The 13,026-nt window shown below is 41.6% G+C and overlaps 1 long non-coding RNA gene across 1 annotated transcript; it reads right to left on the minus strand.

Annotated features, from left to right (window-relative positions):
* Positions 1-9,276: 9,276 nt before the first annotated feature.
* LOC137850083 (uncharacterized) lies at positions 9,277-10,429 on the minus strand. Its single transcript, XR_011092246.1, has 2 exons — positions 10,302-10,429; positions 9,277-10,070 (listed from the first exon to the last, which is right to left on the minus strand). It is a non-coding gene; the product is annotated as an uncharacterized lncRNA (long non-coding RNA).
* Positions 10,430-13,026: the final 2,597 nt, after the last annotated feature.

The following is a 13,026-nucleotide window of genomic DNA, read 5'->3' on the forward strand; positions in this document are numbered from 1 at the left end:
ATCAGTATTCCTACAGAAAATAAATCAACATTTAAGAAAATTTATTCAGTAAATATTCCTCCTTCTGCTCACAGCTTGGAAAAAACAAATATTTTGCCTTCAAGGTTGTTGTAGAGATTTTAACTGAAGGCTAAATAGTACTGTGGATTGTGTGGTTTAACTGCTTGTATAACACTGCAGGCACAACTCTGATGCCACTGTCTATGGAATAAAACCACTGACTTTGGTAGCAAACTATTTTAATCTTATGCCACTACAATAAAAAAGGGCTAATCTAAACTATCTAAACTGCTGGCTACCTTCAAATCCTATTGAAAAGAGCTCCATGCAAATTCTTTTGATTTAATACTTCACAGAGTTTGGCTCCGATTTAGTAGATAGAGATAGCAATCTTGAAATTGCTAGTATTTGTCACAATTGTTTTTAAATTCGAAACTACGGTAACACTCAGTGTTTTAAGCAGCCATGTAAACACCATCTGTGCAAAATATTTGTAATTATTTACAAACAAACAAAATATCAGGGAAGCTTGTTTCTGGCACCGAGCTGGCACGCTGATCTAGCAGAATGTGTCCACCGGTCCCATCCATATGCTGGTTGCTCTTTAGGTCAGTGACATCCACTGCAACTCCTGCCCGTTCTGCTTGTGTATGTAATTATTTCGGCTTCATGAGCAAATAAAGAAGGCTGAAGGACTGTGCCAACCTGTATGAAGGGAAATATCTGGTCATCCCTAAACCAATGCTCTTCATTGGTCCATGGAGACCATGGGATGCCAAAGCAGCACACAGTTGAAGATGTGTTTACCCTTGGAGTGGCAAAAGATCTCTTTCCATCTGAAGTGCTGATCGCCTTGGGGTAATGGGGAGCAGAATTAAGCCAAGTGCAGTGCTTGCAAAGCCTCTAGAAGGCCATGGGGCTGGTTGTTACCTCAGAAATAAGTATTTATATGTACCACGCACCCTGCCTAGAATTTGTTCTCAAAGTCAGCGTCAGGACATTTCCCACATAGACACTTTCAAATACATGTCAATGTATGGCCATGCACCGTGCTTGCAAAATCTTCTCTGTGACAGTCCCGGCATCCCATCTAAAAGGCTGACTTGTGATTTGCCATATTTAATAGCTGCTTAAAGCAAGAGACCTTCTCCTAAAGCTAATAATAACAGTGAGAAACATCCACATGCCAAGGCACAAATCACAACTTGTGGTACAGGTAAATCATAAAGCTATCTCTCCAGAAATACGTCACGTTGAGTAGTGCCAGATGCTGAAGGGCCAGAGACCCAGCTGCTTCTAGCAGGCTGGCCCTGGATCCATCAGGATGTACCAGGTGCCAGCAGAACCCCAGACACCAGGAGGGCTGAAGGAGGACTGCAGCTGCCCCAGCGTGTGGCCCTTCACATCGTGAGGTTCTGCCTCCAGTCTTGGTACTGCCAGATGTGAGGAGACGTGTGGAGCCCTACCAGCCTGTGCCAGGTCCTCACTCCAAACTGCCACTCAAGGAAGGGCAGCTGGAGCCTTTGGCTGCAAAATCATTACTGAATTATACAAATGCTTGCAGTAATTTCCCAGTGCTGTGGGCCCAATCCAAAGCTAGCAGCAGTCAGCGATCAGAGCCCCAGAGTGAATCATGCACCATCTGTGCTTGTGGGTTGACTGTTTGTGTATGTAAAGTGTTGGGTAAATATGTAGCCACAGCACAGAAAGGCAAATCCCCCTCACTTTCATGTAGAGGGGAAAGTGCTTATACCCTGCTCGTGGGTCTGAACGGGTAGTGCACATTGTGATGTGGCCCATAAACTTCATAATTGCTGCTGATCGTGCCAGGTATGAATATTTATGGTGCTGGCACTGGGCAGTGGTGTTCTTTGCTGAAATCTTGTAACAAGCAGGAGAGAGACGAGACACAACCGATGACACAGCTGGGTCTACTCTCAGAGTAGCTCAGATGAAGCAGCAAAGTAGGGAGGAAACTCATTTCCTTCAATGCAGAAGATGGAGTAGGAGTAGAGGAAGGCATGTCAGGTCCCCATTCCCCACCTCTGATTTTCTTAGCCTACTTTTGGAGCATGGACTTTGAGGTGGTCCCCTGGTGTTTTGACATAGGAGGCAGTATGATGAGGAAGAGTCAAGGTGAAAAAATGAGGGTGTAACTCTCACCTGTAGCCTTTACAGTGAGTAGGCTGTGGTAGTCGTGGTAAGAGCCAGAGAAATGCCAGGAGGTGGTGTGTCCTGGCTAGACTTGTACTGAATGGTTTCAAAGGTACAGGGATAGTCTGCATGGCCCCACTGTTCCAATGAGGAAGCCAAAGCCTTACCAGTGTGGGGCTGAGCAGGTACACTTGAAAGTCTGGGTGACTCTGCCAGACAGCACTGAGAAAGCTTCCCTAAGTACTTCATTGCTTTTAGCACTGCTTAATGGACTCATTTCCAGTGAGCAGTAATAAATTTCCTTTTATTCCCACTAAATCACAGGTATGTCACTGAAGGTAAATGCATATATCTGAACAATTTTGTCTGCTACTTCACAATAAGCATATAAGCAGACAAAGAGGGATACTAAAATAAGTGAGTCAGAGCTTTCTGAATGCACAAAGAAGTTCAACGTATTGTTTTTACTTCCTTCTAGCATCTTTTCTTATTTATTGTATGCAGCATCATGAGGGAATGGAAAGCTTCCATGATACAGTTATAGGACAGAGTCTTCTATACCTAAGCTGCAGGGCTAGATATTGGCCCTTATTGCTTAGGTAAACAGATATTACAAATGACTAACAAAGATCAATGACTTTATAATGTGGTCAAAGTGAACTGATTGGCTGTGTTCAGTCTCCATTTCCTAAAATCTGTATATGTCTCTATCCCCTAAACTTAAGCTTGGAGTCAGGGATGACGCCTAGAAATGACACATTTGAGAGATCTATCATAGGCTGATCAAACTGACTGGATAGAAAAGGAGATGTGCTGATATTCTGAAAATAAGATGATCTCCATAGCATTGGGTATGGGATGAGAATATGGATATGGGTTTACAAGCAATCAGTAAGGGCTTGGGCAAATTCTGGATAGAAAAGCGTATTGAAGGTTGTTATATGCAGAAGTGACTAAATGGAGCTACTGACTGCAGATGAGAAGATGAAGGAGCTGGTTGTTTGTTTGTTTTTAAGCTGTCCCTGTCTGGATGCAGGGGGAGACCAAGTCTGTGTGCCACCAGAGACAAAATAATCACCTAAGCAGCCAAACTGTACCTGCTACCTGTTCACGTGTATATGGATATACCCTGCAGCAAGTTTTGGGTGCTTAGTGCAGCACTGCACCTCCAAATTCACCCCCAGTGTCCTACCAGGACCATTGTGCCCGGGACAGAGAAGCAGGAGATACTGTGGCCAAGGTGGTCTGTATATGCCTGGTGGTTGGGGTGTCTGACCTGCTGGGCTACAAACACTGCAGGATTTCTCTGAACAAAAAGTTGTCTCGGATCCTCCTTTACTTCAAGCTTGTGTTTTTTCACAACAGGACCTGTGGTTACACTCCGTGTGGAACCTCTGGTGATCAGTCATCCACATGCAATGAGGAGCTAGGGGTTAGGAGGGCAGGCACGGGAGCTGTGGTCTGCTGCATGCCCCCACAAGCAGAAAGACACGCTGCCTGCAAACAGCCTGTTTAAATGAGGTGAAGTGTGTTCCTGCCATTGTCTTGGGAGTTTCTCAGTTTCCAACTGAATGCACAATTCCTAACTTGTGCAAGATGGAGAACTCTAGCCGTTGGGCTTCTGTCACCGAACTATTAAAAATAAATACACTGTAGAGGAGACAAAACATTAAGGAAAGATCTAATTGCTTATTCTCACATCTGGGTTCTTTCTCTTCTGCTAGGCTGATTTCTCTCTGCATATAGGTAGTGGGGCATAGAATAATGGAAACAATCATAAAGAATAACAGAAATACAGTGTAAAAGACTAATTATGTCTTTATATAAATCTTCCCATACTTCATTCAAGTTCACTTTCAAATGATTGGAACAATAGGGATTACAGAAGTTTCATTGTGGAGTTACCCTTCAGTAAGGAAATTTTCATCATTAGGAGTCTTTTCCCCATTTTCTGCCTAAATCTTGTTTGCTTAATATTGTACCATTTCTTTAGATGCCTTCCTTAATCAATTTTTCATGCTTCTCTTTGTTTGTATTCTTCAGATACTTATAAATACTGATTATGGTGGGGGTAGATTTGACAACTCACAGCCCTTAAGCACCACTGCTCAGCTGATTCCCTTACATTTAATTCTGGTTGTGTATTCTTTTTCTCATTTATCTTAAAACTGTGACAAACCTTTAAGCTCAATAGCAAAAAGTAAACCTCTTGCTTTGTCTTTAAATAACAAATCACACATCTAAAATGGAAATCTCTTGTGTCAGATGTTATGGGAGAAAACAATATCTGTGCTTTGGAATACATGGATTTCTCAGCCGTTCCTGACAGAAGGTTTTGCATAAGAAAATTTAATTGCTAGATTTAATCACGCCATAAACTCTCAGAGACTTGTTCATAAATACAGTGCTATTTTCAGAACCATATCATCTATATCTTTTCATAATTCCATGAATCAGCATATACCTGCCACCCCGAATGGATGTGTAAAGGTTACTCCTTTCTCACAGATTCATCTCTCACCTGTCTTCTTTTCCTGGACGAAGTGGAAGCAGTTACAGGAATCAGAGCTGTAGAAAAATTAGAGCTGTATAAATATTGCTTAATATGGAGATTGTAAAAAGAGCAAAAAAAGGTTAGATAGCCAATTCCCAGTACCATTTCAAGCACTGGGTGTGTAAATCAGCATTTACACTTCTGATAAAATATTTTATTTTATTTTTAATTTTAGTCCATAAATTGAAACTAACCTTCCACCACTGCAGCTTTCTATAACCTTTCAATTACCTAATGAGGGTGAACAAGTTGTTGCTAGATAGGAAGAAAACTCTGGCAACAGAAGGAGGGCTTTATTCTTCACTCTTCATGCAACTGTTATCTCAGAGGAATCCCATAGAAGTCTTACCAGAAGATCTAGCAAGCAGACAATGATATTGCTCAGGAAGAAGTAATACTAATAATAATTAATTAAGATAATAATGAGACCAACCCAATAACGAAGGAGTAATTTAATTTTTACACGGTACTTAATTCAACTGTGGAACATGTGGGTGCAAAGAGTTCCAAAAGGGACTGAGCAAACTCAGGGAGAAAGTCTCCAAGAGCTATAAAGCACAACCTACATGTAGTGTTCCTCTGGCAAAAGCAGTGCACTGAGAGACATGGAGAACAAGGGAGATGTCCATTTTTTATTCATAGTTGTTTCTGAATCCAGCTGCTTGGATTATTCAAACAGATTGCACCCAGGTGAAACAAAATGCAGTATGGAGTAAACTATGCACAAAATGAAGCAGTGGGCAGTCATACATTGCCTCTGGAATAATACCTTTGAGGTAGCAAGATGACTGACGTTGGGCGAGATAGATTTGTACAGCTAGTTCAGTTACAACCAGAGGCCTAAGATCAAAGATTCATAATCAAAGATATGAAGTCAAAGATCCCTTCCTCTTTCCACATTCCTCTCTCAAAGTTTATTTATCTCATAAGTAGATGTTCTTTGAATTAGATCCTTGAAAAGAACAATACCATTTTTGTTTCCCTCAAATCACATCAATACTGGTTGCAACTACTCACAGTCAGCTGAGTGCACTGCATAATTTATTGTGTAAAAGCAGATTTTCTTGTTGTTTCTGTGGTGCTGAGATTATCTTGCGTTAGAGGCAGGAATCTCTCCCGCTCCATTGCTTTTTCTTTTTGGACTATATAAGCCATGTTTCAAATTTACTGGAATTAAGTCCCAGCTGCTGAATATCAACCTTTGATCACAGAGGCTGGCACAAGTAAGTTTCTTGTTACGCTGTTGTTTTCTTTCTTCGTTAAAGAATCTGCTTGGGAGATTGTTAGTAAAACCTCCTTTTGCTGAGTTGTTATTTCCCAATTCACCTGCTCACTCCAGCTAAAGAAAAGCATCAGCGTGCTCTATAACATTTCTTCAGCTTCCTGCCCTTCAGAATTACATGCTCTGGGACTTTAGAGAGCCACGCGGAGAAGAGCACGTTGCAGAAGCTCCTCCTCACTGCCTGTTCCTCTCCAATTGTACTTGGCATTTACATGCTTTGGGAGCAGGCATCTTGCTGATGCCAGGAACAGACAGATGAGGTCAGTGAGGATAGATGCTGTTCAGTGCTTCCTACAACAACCAAAAGGCACCTACTGGCAATTGCAGAAGACTGGTCCATCAGAATCCAAATTCTGGCAGAGACACATTGCTGGTGAGTCAGTCCTCTAGAGCAGCTTGAAGGGGTCTTTGTTATCTGTATCCTTCTCCCCATAAGCAAAACACGGTAAAGATCTTGCTGCAGGACAGAGAAGCCAGGTCACTCACAAGCAGCAGTAGTATAATTTATTATTTATCGAGTGCTAGCATCACAACGACATGCAGCAGTAGAGATGAGACTAGAAACATTCAGGCATTATTAAACCTCATATTCTTTATGTGATTGGGTGAAGCTGAAGTCTGGCTTTGTCTCATTTTTTCTTTCTCTAATATATTTCTTTGGTCTAAAGTATTTCAAGTGATCAGAAGAGATTTTCCTTTTTTTTTTTTTTTTTCTTTCTAGGTTTTCTAGTAAAATGTGAAATTAGATGAATAATTTTGAGTACTTTTGTCCTGTTCAGTAATTCTCATTGCAAAAATGCTGTGATCTGTGAATCTCAATTCAGCAAAGCCAGAAGGAAAATTAATCCCTAGTGTGTTAATTGTCTCTGATCCCATTGAACCACTGGTCTTATTGCTGGGACTGCCTATTGGCTTGCCAGTTAGTGCCTGTTGGACAGCAGGATCTTTCACATAAACATCTGTTTAGGGGAATTCGATAGAGGCTATCTCTTTCCATGGCTACTGAATAATGATGCAGGAAGGACAAATTCTCCGAAGTGCAGGCACCCAGAGCTGCAGACAGGCACTCAGTGCATTGTCAAGAGCATTCAGGGTATTTTTAAGTATCACTGTGAACCTGTAGGACATGATATCAATATACTGGAATCAAAGGAATTATACTAAGAACTTTCTGAGTTTTAGGTGTTAAACATCTTGAAAAATTTGGTCCCAGGTTATTGGGGGGGGGAGGGAAGAGATTTCAAGTTTGTAGATGTAGAAGATGCATTGGTTTCAAAATAAATATCCTACAGACCTCTGAACTCTTCTTCACTGTGCTGTCTTGCTTACATCCAAAGTAATCAGTGCAGAGCTAATGACATTGCATTTCTTTCTATGGCAACAGCTGCTTCTGAGGAAAATATAAGAAGCACAGAATAAATTCAATAACTTCCCATGGATGACCACTCATGTCATGTCACGTAAATGAGCCTGGAAACAGAGTAGGATGTCTTTATGGAAGAATATAGAAGGCATGAAGAGCTTTGTTGCCAATTACAAATAGATATTGGAATACTGAAAGGAACATAAGATGAAATCTGGTCTAGGCAATTACTTCCACATACCTTTATTGGTGTGATAGTAACAATTCATGACTACCTATACAAAAAGCTATGCTACAGCTGCTTCCAAATATGATCCAAGCTTTTACAGTGCTTTTATTCACTGCCTCCTTTTTCAGCAGCAACCACTGAAAAAGCTCTCAAACAATACGAAGATTCTTTAAAAAAATCTGTGCTGGGATAACTGCTCAGACTGTTTCCTCACTGAAGCAAGAAGTGTGTTTTCAAGTGAGCTACAAGGGAAAAACACAGCCATAGGATCTCCTGGAGGCCGGAGTCACAGCTGAAAATGGGGTGCTTCAGGCCAGAATTAGGGATTCCATTTTAAAGATGCTCCTTTCCCAGCACATTTCTATCAGAGACTCCCAGTAAGATGGTGTTTCATACAGCAGTGGAGCTTTCTCTCCACTTGCCTGGCTTAATAGCAAAACAGAGATTTCCACAGTCCTTAAAGGTGTTTTCACTTCTATCCTTATCAACCACAAAGTCAGCAAAGCCCTAAGTGGGTAGGTTAGCTCTACAGCAAAAGGCTAAGCTCATCTTTTTAACCCATATAGCTTCATAGTTTGTTTTGATGTCAGAATTTGGAACTTGTTTGCGTGAGATGTGTGTAGCTGGGAGTGGAAACAGCTTCGTTTCCTGATATGGTTTAGAATGAGCTCTGAAACCACTCTATATAAAAACTCAGGTGAGCTTCATCCACTTGTAAAGAGCCAGCACAAGGAAATACAGCTATAGGAAAACATAATTGCACAAAAGCTTTATGGAAATATGGTTATGTCACAAAAACACGTCTTCTGAATATAATGCAAATGGATTTAAAGATTGCCCTTTGCACCTTTGAGATCATCCTATACTGTTTTCAGTCTCCAAGAAAAGTTCTCCCATGTCAAGGGAGAAATGGGTTTCCTGGTAAAGTGCCATGCCACTCATGAGGCACGTAGCATATCTGTGACTCCAGAAATGTGAAGTCACAAGAAAATTCCTTCCCTTTGTATTGCAAAAGAAAACAAAATCAGATTCACTATGGGTACTGTTGCTGTAAACTTAAAAAGAGAGATTTTATTTCTCTATAGTAAACAGGGCTATAAATCTCTGGGCTATTAATACTGCTAAATTCTCTTGTTCTATCCAGCAAGTTGCATGATGCCCTTTATTTAGTATTTTAAAGAGTTCCTTATTCCCATTTCTTCTACAAATGACTAATTGGCCCCTCTGGCAATTAGAAACAGCCTGCTATAACTTTAAAAAAGTGCAAGGAAACTGATAGCAATGATTGTATTTGAAATGTTCTGTTCTGCTTTTAGAAGGATGAATCAGTCAACAACAAGTTTGCAGATGTTTTGTTTAAAAGGTTCTTACAACTTTAATAATCATTGCCTGGGATTTTTAAATTGTTCCTGAGTATTGCAATAAGCTGGAACCATGTTTGCCTCCAAACTTTAATTCTGTCTAATCCCTTTTTCTTTGTTTGATTTTTAAGAGAGAGGATAATGAAGAGTTTAAAATAAAACAGCACACCGAGAAAACATGTCTTAAGCACTGATGGATGATTTAACAAGATTTTTTATAGCTCATAGACTCAAAGCCAAAGCCTGTCTCTGTTTTATAACCTCAGTATGCTGCAAATTTTGCTTGTAACAGGTAGAAGTGATGACTTTGAAAATCATTATGCCTTAGAAAAACAATCAAAATCTTCATAGTATTTGGTCACAGAAATCTAGCAAGTTAGATAAAATAATTCTCCTTCCCTTCTTCCCCATTCCTCGCTGTCTCTTTTCCAAAGGTCTGCACACTGTTCATACCTTATAGAAATATTGAGTCATCATATATGAGTGCTGTAATTCAATTCAGCAATTTCAAGTATTCTCTGAAAATTGCATTGCACTGTTAAATTTATTGCACGGATTTAAAGTCTTGGGTAATTTGCATTTTTGATAAAGAGTTGAAGGCTTGCTTTTATAAATCCTAGACATTAATACTCAGACCTATCTGAGCCCTCTGTGAAAGTGAAGGAGATAAATTGTGAGGGCAAGAGAGGGAGAACATGATAAATGAAATGGCAGGAAGAAAGAAGTAGAAGAACCACAGGAGGGAGAACTGAGGGAAAACAGAAAACAATCATAAAAAGGCAGAACCTACTGATAATCTAAGAGCTGATTAGGTCCACAGTGCATTAGGGCTGAGAGCAGGCATCTGTTCGTGGGCATGGCGGAGCCTGAGTGACAGGGCTGATGGCAGGGCCTCGTAGTGCAGCTGTCTTCTCCCATGGGAGAGGGTCTGGCTTCTTCAGAGCCTTGCTGGCTGGTGAGTGGGAGGAAGCTCCTCTCCACGAGTCTGGAACAGGCACCTTCGTGCTGTCTGTGTGACAGTGGTGATTCCTTTGTGCTCCAGTGTGTGTGACTGCTTCTCCATCACCAAGGCGGGGAGGAGGGCCTCACGCCATTTTTCTTCCTTCTTAACATTCCCTATCAATCATCTGTGGAGTAAAAGAGTAATTTCAACCTGTTTGATTTGTGGACAACTTAATAATTTCCCAGAGAAAGAGGATACCCCTTTCAGGGATTCTGTGTGAGCAAATGGTAGACTGCCATTTCTCAGCTCCTCTCCAAGACCCCTAGAAGTAGTCTCTGGACCTGCAAAGGGTTTGTGGAACAGAAGTGGTAAAGCCCAGAAGTTTTGGAGGTGAAGATATGTTATACCCACATACCCAACACAAAGGGGCTCAAATATCTGATTGCAAGGAGTAGTCATTGTTCAGCGTGTAGATAATCATTATTAAAGTAAGCAGGAGAAAGGCACTGAAAACAGGAAAGAAGGAAGGAGGAATAAACCCTTCTAACAAAAAGCAAGGGTTGAAATGTTGCTTTTTAAATAGCGAGTCTGTGAATTTCTTTATGCTCCCAGCCCAATTAACAGTGATAGCTGCCAGCTGAATTGGCAGCAGAAGAAATAAACTCTGCTCAGTAACATGGTAAAAGAGGAATTCCTCCGTCTCTTCGTGGTGTTTTAGTTGCTATGGGAGAAGATGCACAATGTGAGATTCAAGGTGCCTCTCCCAGGAAGGTGATGCTGGTTCACTGTGCTTTTCCCAGGCTTCCTGGTAGGCTGCTTTTCCATCACTTGACCCTAAGGTTTGGCCACAGAGGTTTCCAGTGGGCTGCCTGGCTAATCACCCAGCTGCTCTGCTCCCCTGAGACATCCACGGGGAAGTATACAGGGACCAGATTATTTTCTGGTGCTGATCTGAATTCTGATCAGATCCCTCAAAACAACAACAAAAATACATTGCTAATCTATATTCAGGACCAACTGTATGAGCAGATAAATCTCTGAGCACTCTCAGGAATCTGATGTTGTAAAGTCCCACGTCCAAACTGGTAGTTAATAATGTCACACAACAATAATGAAAAGGGGTGGGAGTAGGGGGGAGGTGTCAATATTTACAGAATTTAATTAGATGACAACAAAAAAGTATAGCTGGCCTATTTTCCCTTTTCCCCTTTGGGTATTTTACCAAAAGGGAAAAAAAAAATCAGTCATCTGCAAAGGTACAGGTTTAAGATTTGAATTCAACTTTTATTCTGAATATTTATTCTGAATAATAGAGGTAAAACTTTGAAATAACTGAAATTCTGAAATTCCATTTAAAACTATTACCGAGTCTTAGCTCGGCAGGGTCAGACCAAAGTCACACTCTATCTGCACTATTTGTTATATCCTTCCTTTGCCACTGGTTACTGTCACAGCAAGGATTCTGGACTGTGTGGACCTTCAAGTCCAACAGAGGGGCTTTTTTGTTATGTTCATGAGATTCATTTTCTCCCCTTGTTGTGTCCTGGAAAATACTACTGCTTGCTTTAAACTAACTTAGCCATTGATCCCAGGAAATACAAGTACATATTGTTCTGGATTCTGGAAACTCCTGCACTCTTCATGAAGCACATACAAAGAACAAGCATGGAAAGGCAAAGCCTGCCAGACTACACCATGTGCCCACTCATGATAACCTGACCAACAGGATGCTAAGTAGGATTAATGTTTTTTCCTCTCCAGCAGAATTCTTCCAAACTGAAGAGACAGCACTCAGTAATTACAGGTTAGAGCGCATTAGCTGCTGTGGTGAGGACTGCAGTCACGCAGCACTTCATAGCAGATTATTTACTCAGAATCTCAACTGTTTGCAGAAAGCATTATACTACAACACTTTACACCAGCCTGAATCTGTCCTTTAACCTCTTAACTCAGTGCAAAAACATCATCCGTAAATGCTGCATACATTTGTTAAATATACTGTTTGACTGGTCATTGAGCATGTACCTGGGTCTGTAGCAGCTCTGCAAACAGATCATCATGCATGTTTGCACTCTGGGCTCCAGTTCCACTAGCTCTGATTGGAAAAATTGGTCCCCTGGTTTTTGAGCGTCTTTCCATTGGAGTGTTCAATCACTGAAATCATGGTAATGAGGATAAGAAACTGATATAAATTAGAGAATTAGAGGAAGATCCCATGAGTGGGAAGTTCATTTCTTCTCCCTGGTTTGACTTGCTGGATTACTCATCGAAAATCTTTTTTTTTTTTTTTTTTATTTCATAAGTAATACAAAGCCTATAAATATACAAGCTTATCTCCACAGTAGGGCATCTTGTGCAAAAGCAAATAAATAAATCTAAACACCACGTTGGCATTTTTGTTTAATGCCATCATAGCTGCTGGTAAGTGGTGTGGTCTGGACATGTACTTATGTGGACATCAGTTTGGTGTGAACAGTCCCATTGCTATCCTGCCAAATGAAGCCATCAAACAGATGAAGAAAACAACCCACTTCAGTGTTCATCCATTGCAGCCCTGTTCAAGCACACTCCATAGGCTAAGCTCCAGTGCTCAACTGTGCAGCCATTCCCTGGCAAATATTATGTCAAGCAAAGGTTATGTGAATAACCTTTATCCACTTGCTTGAATAAGTTTTGCTAACTGGGTGAGAAATAACTGACAAAGTTGGGTAATTCTGGTGGTTTTACCCTGCTGGGCAGCTAAACTCCACCACAACATCCTCATCATTCCTCCTCATCAAAGGAGAAGGGTGGAGTACATATGATGGAAAGGACTCAAGAGTTGAGATGGGGACAGGGAAGCTGCGGTCAGTCCCTGGCGCTTCGTCTCCGCCACTCCCTCAGGGTCCCTCTCTGCCCCTGCTCCCCGTGGGGTCCCTCCCATGGATGCCGTCCTTCCCGAACTGAGCCTGCGGGGGCTGCCCACAGGCTGCAGCTCCTCAGGAACTGCTCCCACACGGCTCCATACCACGGGGTCCATCCATCAGGATTAAGGGCCGCAGAGGAACTTGTGCTGCGTGCCTGGAGCACCTCCTGCCCTCCTGCTGCACTCATCCTGGGGGCTGCAGGGCTGCTGCTCTCTCAGCTCTCTCCCATCTCTC

Source organism: Anas acuta, chromosome 1 (genome assembly GCF_963932015.1).
Source record: "Anas acuta chromosome 1, bAnaAcu1.1, whole genome shotgun sequence".
Taxonomy (NCBI): domain Eukaryota; kingdom Metazoa; phylum Chordata; class Aves; order Anseriformes; family Anatidae; genus Anas; species Anas acuta.